Raw genomic sequence first — 7,519 nt, 5'->3', positions numbered from 1 at the left:
ATTATTGGGGCAAGGAATCCAATTACTACACTGAAATTTCAGTGACTCAAGACAAGCGGTTCAGTATATATGATAGGAAATGAGGTACATCCTAGCGGTATCTTATTTCTTATCATAAATAACGAACCGCTTGTCTTGGGTCACTGAAATTCCAGTGTACACTGTAAAAATGGTGTCTTGGCAGAAGACACAAAACAAGACAGGTCTCATGAAGCCGGTTTTGAGACATGTAATTACAGAGACATGTCTTGGGTAAATCATGTCTTCATTCAAGACACCACTTGTATAAGACACGTTTGTATCCAAAACAGGTCTTGTGACGCCAGTTTTGAGACATGTAATTACAGAGACATGTCTTGGGTACACCATGTCTTTGGCAAAGACATGTCTTTGGCAAAGACATGTCTTTTGCAAAAAGACATGTCGTAGCTTATGTATCATCTCTTGCCCGCTTCGCGCTAAGAGATGAACACTATGACTCATCACCGTGGTGTTGAATAGCCATCAAGTGTATTTGATAGCATGGTGACACGTACTTTAAAAGTTATCTTTAAAAGTAGGGTCTTAAAAAAGTGCCGAAAATTCTTGTGTATTTCCTTAAAAATATATAATCCGTGGTGTTAAATAGCGTTTGCCCTGCGTTTTATCATCCATGGTTTTGTTTCCTATTATTTCAACTTAGTATAATATTTAGGATTTAGAGGAGGTCCTCCAAACACTAGTACTCTTCACAATAATTATTTGTTACCCAATTGTTACCAAATTTGTTACCAAAATTGGTGTGATAACCTATATTATTGGACTGGTAACTTATTCCAAGACGCGTCTCCAATTGGTTGCGTGTGATATGTCTCCATTCAAGACACACTGGTTTTAAGACGTGTTCTACAACATTAATCCATGCGTCAAGTTGGACTGGTAACTTCTTCCAAGACGCGTCTCCAATTGGTCGCGTGTGATATGTCTCCATTCAAGACACACTGGTTTTAAGACGTGTTCTACAACATTAATCCATGCGTCAAGTTGGACTGGTAACTTCTTCCAAGACGCGTCTCCAATTGATCGCGTGTGATATGTCTCCATTCAAGACACACTGGTTTTAAGACGTGTTCTACAACATTAATCCTTGCGTCAAGTTGGACTGGTAACTTCTTCCAAGACGCGTCTCCAATTGGTCGCGTGTGATATGTCTCCATTCAAGACACACTGGTTTTAAGACGTGTTCTACAACATTAATCCATGCGTCAAGTTGGACTGGTAACTTCTTCCAAGACGCGTCTCCAATTGGTCGCGTGTGATATGTCTCCATTCAAGACACACTGGTTTTAAGACGTGTTCTACAACATGTCTAAAGATAGACATGTCTTATTTAGTGTCTTGATCTCAGGCATCAAGTAGGACTGGCAACTTGGTCCAAGACGCGTCTCCAAATGAACATGTGTGTTGTGTCTTCTGTCAAGACATGTTTGCTATGATGAGTCATGACACAGAATAATATATGTGTAATTAAGACATGTCTAGGGAGAAGACGCTATGTGGTTTGACGTGTCTTGGGAAAAGATACCAGATAAAGACACGTCAAATTTAAGACGTGTTTATTTGCAAGACACCCTTTTTACAGTGTAGTAACTGGATTCTTTGCCCCTATAATATACAAAACTTTTGATACCACTGTGTTATTAGTTTTTGAGAAAAATGCAAAAATAGACACAAATTTATCGAGAGGTGTATAGTACCCCCTTAAAGCCATATTATAACATTTTCGTACAAAATAGATTAGCATTTCTTTGCCATAAAATGTTAGCTTTTACTGTCAGACATATCCCTTATTTTGAGCCGAACAACTAAGGCAAAGCAAAGAAAATTGGAATTTACTACCAGCGCCGATGTCGCCAATACGTATCACTCCTTCGGTCGTGTTAGGGTACGATCCTTTATTGTGTAGATCAACGTCCCGTAACGCCATGTACCGGTACGTACGTGTTATGAACATCGCGTATTTGTTCGACTAATATTTCCATCGTAATAGTAAAACGACGGTTCCTGCGTTTTATTCAAAATCTCGGATTTTGTCAAAACTACAGCACCTAGGGTATTGATTTTTGCAGGGTATGTTGGTTTAATAAAGTACAATATATTATAATGTTGTAAAAAACACTGAGAATTTTTAAAAATATTGAGGGCGTCCTCATTAGCAAATGTTATGATATGGCTTTGGCATGAAGAGACTGAAATATTCTTTAATTGGGTGGTGTTATGTAGTGACGGGGGATGTATGTATGGGGTGGGTGTGAGTGACGTAGATGGGAGGGCGAGTGGGGTGTGTGGGGTTTTATGTGCACAGGCAAGTGATGTCGATGACAATATAATTGATGGATTTATTTTGTGAGAATGGCTAAAAACAGGAAGGTTTGCATTGACGTTTTCTTTGCTGACACATGCAAACATAACTTTGATGTGTGGATGGGGTGTTGGTGTAGATGGGTGCTGGGTTGGGCGTGTAATTGGGACGTGTAAGTTTCATAAATTATGCGCAAGTAAGAAGTGTCAGTGATGATATTGATTGATAGATTTATTTTGTGAGAATATCCAGAAACAGGAATGTCTACATTAACGTTTTCTTTGCTGACACATGCAAACATAACGGGGATGTGTGGAGTGGGTTGGGTTGTGTGTGTGGGTTGTAGATGGGGTGGTTGGGACCGGGATTGGGATGTGGGGTTTTCATGTGCACAAGCAAGTAATGGTGATAATATGGATTAATAGATTTATTTTGTGAGAATATCCAGAAACACGTTTTCTTCGTTGACACAAGCAAAAATATAACTGGGATGTGTGAGGTGGGGTTGTTGGTGGGTGGGTGGGGGTGTGGGGGGTTGCAGATCGGGTGGTTGGGTCCGGGATTGGGTGTGTGGGGTTTTCATGTGCGCAAGCAAGTGGTGTCAATGATAATATGGATTAGCAGATTTATTTTGTGAGAATGTCCAGTAACAGGAAAGTCTACATTGACGAGCAAAATATAACTAGGATGTGTGGGGTGGGGTGGGGTGGGGTGGGTTATGGTGGGGTGGGTGTGTATGGGAGTTATATGGTTATTATGCTGGGTTGGGCGTGTAATTGGGACGTGTGTAAGTTTCTTAAATTATGCGCAAGTAAGAAGTGTCAGTGATAATATTGATTGATAGATTTATTTTGTGAGAATATCCAGAAACAGGAATGTCTACATTAACGTTTTCTTTGCTGACACATGCAAACATGACGGGGATGTGTGGAGTGGGTTGGGATGGGTGTGTGGGTTGTATATGGGGTGGTTGGGACCGGGATTGGGATGTGTGGGGTTTTCATGTGCGCAAGCAAGTAATGGTGATAATATGGATTAATAGATTTATTTTGAGAGAATATCCAGAAACAGGAAAGTCTACATTAACGTTTTCTTTGCTGAGACAAGCAAAAATATAACTGGGATGTGTGGAGTGGGTTGTGTTGGATTGTAGGGGTGTGTAAGGTGGGATTGTTGGGGTGGGGGTGTGTGGGGTGGGTGGGTGGGGGGGTTGTTGCAGATGGGGTGGGGGGGGGGTCCGGGATTGGGTGTGTGGGATTTTCATGTGCGCAAGCAAGTGGTGTCAATGATAATATGGATTAATAGATTTATTTTGTGAGAATGTCCAGTAACAGGAAAGTCTACATTGACGTTTTCTTTGCTGACATAAGCAAATATATAACTAGGATGTGTGGGGTGGGTTATGTTGGGGTGGGTGTGTATGGGAGTTATATAGGGGCTGGTGGGGGTGGGTGCGGGTTGGTATTGGGACGTGTGGGGGTTTCATGTGCGCAAATAAGTGATGTCGGTGATAATATGCTGGGATTGATTGATAGATTTATTTTGTGAGAATATCCAGAAACAGGAAAGTCTACATTAACGTTTTCTTTGCTGACATAAGCAAACATATAACTGGGACGTGTGGGCGGGGTGGGTGGGGTGGGGTGTGGTAGGGTGGGTGGGTGTGAGTATAAGGGGATGAGGGTGCTGGTGTAGATGGGTGTGGCTTAGGTGGGGATTGGTGTAGGCCTATGTGGGGTTTCATGTGCGCAATCAAGTGATGTCGATGATAGTATGATTGATGCATTTTTTGTGAGAATGTCTAAAAACAGGAAAGTCTACATTGACATGTTCTCTGCTGACGTGACGTGGACACAAGCAAAGTTATAACTGGTGGGATGTGCGGGTGGGGTGGGGTATGTGTGGGTGGAGTGTTGGTTTAGATGGATTGGGAGTGGGTGTACGCATGCTTCATGTTCAGTGGTAAAATAGATTGGTGGATTTATTTTGTGAGAATATCCAGAAACAAGTCTACATTGACGTTTTCAGTTGCGTGTGATGGTATCACACGCGATTGCTAAAAATATTAAGTCCAGTATTTTGATTTAATTCCAAATTTCATGTTACTGGATGATTGAGAACATTGTTTGTTGTGTGTTTGTGTGGGATGTGCTTGTGGATGGGTGGGGTAGGTTGGGGTGTGTGTGTGTGTGGGGGGGGGTCGGGTAAGTAGGTAATTTGCGTTTTGATATAGGAGTCCGATGAAGCTAAAAGAAATGACGCACTGAAAATATTAATTGCATAAGACAATTAATGAGATAATAACTAATCAGACCCCAGATCAGAGTGGGTATAAGTCCTTTTTCATGAGATTTCGATCGACGCATATCGGCTATAGTAAAACGTTAAGTAACACAGGGCACTTATATAAACACATCAAAAAAAGAAAGTCCCCACTATAGGTGTAATTTCGAACATCATGCAGAGTAGGAGTTTTTTTTTCTTTTCTTTTCTTTCTTTCTTTCTTTCTTTCTTTCTTTCTTTCTTTCTTTCTTTCTTTCTTTCTTTCTTTCTTTCTTTCTTTCTTTCTTTCTTTCTTTCTTTCTTTCTTTCTTTCTTTCTTTCTTTCTTTCTTTCTTTCTTTCTTTCTTTCTTTCTTTCTTTCTTTCTTTCTTTCTTTCTTTCTTTCTTTCTTTCTTTCTTTCTTTCTTTCTTTCTTTCTTTCTTTCTTTCTTTCTTTCTTTCTTTCTTTTCTTTCTTTCTTTCTTTCTTTCTTTCTTTCTTTCCTTCTTTCCTTCTTTCCTTCTTTCCTTCTTTCCTTCTTTCCTTCTTTCCTTCTTTCTTTCTTTCTTTCTTTCTTTCTTTCTTTCTTTCTTTCATATTATGACCATGCACTCGAACTAGTGGGAACTTTCTTTTTTTGATGTGTTTGTTACGACGTACCTGGGAAAAGAGTCAGGCACGCGGTCAATAATTGGTCTTCACTAATTAATTATTATTTAATATTATGAGCGCTTCATGATGCCTCCTTTCTGCGAATCGAGAAGAGAAGGCGTTATCATATTAATTTATGTATGAATGTGGATTGTATAAGGTGAGAAAATCTACAACTACGTTCATCTGGATGTGATCCATGTTTACAGAAAAAACAACAACATTTATTGACATGATGAAGAACAAAGAACATGCACGAGGGCAAGGGCGAAAGTACTCTTAATAGGTTCATAGGCTAATTATTACATTTAACACATCGTTCGTTTTTTTGTTCTTTGGTTCGATCGTTGGTTCGTTCGTCCTTTCTATTCTTCTTTCCTCTCTTCTTTCTTCCTTTATTTGTTTGTTTGTTTGTTTGTTTGTTTCTTTCTTTCTTTTTACTTTCTTTCTTCCTTTCTTTTTTCTTTCCTTTTTTTACTTCCTTCCTCCCTTTCTTTCTTTCTTTCTTTCTTTCTTTCTTTCTTTCTTTCTTTCTTTCGTTCTTTCGTTCGTTCGTTCGTTCGTTCGTTCGTTCGTTCTTTCTTTCTTTCTTTCTTTCTTTCTTTCTTTCTTTCTTTCTTTCTTTCTTTCTTTCTTTCTTTCTTTCTTTCTTTCTTTCTTTCTTTCTTTCTTTCTTTCTTTCTTTCTTTCTTTCTTTCTTTCTTTCTTTCTTTCTTTCTTTCTTTCTTTCTTTCTTTCTTTCTTTCTTTCTTTCTTTCTTTCTTTCTTTCTTTCTTTCTTTCTTTCTTTCTTTCTTTCTTTTTCTTTTCTCTTCGCGTATCTCCTAAACAGGTTTATGTTTCAACTCCGTCAGTAGGGTTATATTATTAACTATACCTCTCAAAATGTGTCTCATGTAGCTATTAAAATTGAATTGATATGTTGTAGACAGTATAAATTATGTGACGTCGCAAGAATTGAGTTTAAGATATAAACAAAAAATATTATATTCTTTTGTATTTTGTTGTTTTCAGCCAAAAAAATAAAATAATTTAATATATTCTGAGGAACTCTAACTGAACTTAACGCTAGTGCCGTCGCGTCGCTATAGCGATTGTTTGACCAGTGAGTTTCTGAGCGCCCTTTTCCAGCACCTTGTACTTTTAATAGCTTGTTAAAACGGGCAAGAAAAGTATATACAATAAAATTCACAAATATTCACACTACTCATAATTAATCCATAACGCTTCGCATGTCCATAACCGGTGAACGAACTTATATATAATATGAAAATCGATTTAAAAATCAAAATGACAGCAGGCATGCAGACCATGAATAAAATAATGAAGCTTTTCACTTAGACGAAAGTACATTTGTAGTACTATCTTGCCCAGCAAACACAAAAAACGTTTTTAAAACGTTTTAAATAAGTTATATTTTGGGTTTTGGTTTAGGTAAAAACGTTTTAATAACATTAAAATGTCGGGTTATATAAAGGTCATGAAATCGTTTTAAAACGTTTTGTATGAAAACACACTACAACAATATTTTAAAGATGTTTTCGAAATGTCATTGTAAACTATTTTTGCAAACTTTTTGGCCAAATATTTTGTCAACACTTAAATAACATTATGTTAAAATATTTGCACCCAGCAAACACAGAAATGTTCTTAAAATGTTTTTTACAAAACGTTTTAATAACATTTAAATGTCGGGTTATATAAAGGTCGTGAAAACATTTTAAAAACGTTATTGTAAATATTTTGGGCAAACATTTTTTGCAAAATATTTTTCAACCCACAAATAACATTCTGTTTAGAATGATTTGTACCAAGTTTTCAAAAATGTGTTTGGAATGTTATTAAAACGTTTTTATACCCTATATAACCCGACATTTAAATGTTTTCTGTAAAACATTTGTGTTTGCTGTGCAGTAAATTACCAACAAATGTTATTTAAGGGATGGGTTTATATGTGTGTAAATGGAGGAGAAATGGGAGGATTTTGGCATGTTTGCTGTGATTGTTTGCCTAGCAATATTGATCACAAGTACACAATTGATGGTGCATATCAAGGACCAAACTCTATAGTTTTATATTTGAGCACGATCACTTCTGTAAGGTCATGGGAAATTATGTAAATCGGCTTTTATTTTGATGTTGCATATCGGCTCACGCACTTTATTTTTGTACCCAGTATTTCACAAAGTCCCTGTACTCTGATGACCCTATGACTTTTTGCTGGTATGTTGAGCACTTTAAACAATTAATTATAGTACTTACCTCC

General features: G+C 37.5%; 1 non-coding gene across 1 annotated transcript; it reads right to left on the bottom strand.

Moving 5' to 3' along the window:
- Positions 1-349: 349 nt before the first annotated feature.
- LOC140146895 (small nucleolar RNA U3) lies at positions 350-566 on the bottom strand. The gene has a single exon (XR_011858341.1). It is a non-coding gene; the product is annotated as a small nucleolar RNA U3 (small nucleolar RNA).
- Between the last annotated feature and the right edge of the window lie 6,953 nt (positions 567-7,519).

The sequence above is a fragment of the Amphiura filiformis genome, chromosome 2 (assembly GCF_039555335.1).
Source record: "Amphiura filiformis chromosome 2, Afil_fr2py, whole genome shotgun sequence".
NCBI lineage: Eukaryota > Metazoa > Echinodermata > Ophiuroidea > Amphilepidida > Amphiuridae > Amphiura > Amphiura filiformis.
The sequence above is the reverse complement of the archived record's forward strand: the minus strand, read 5'-3'. Positions and strand labels throughout refer to the sequence as shown.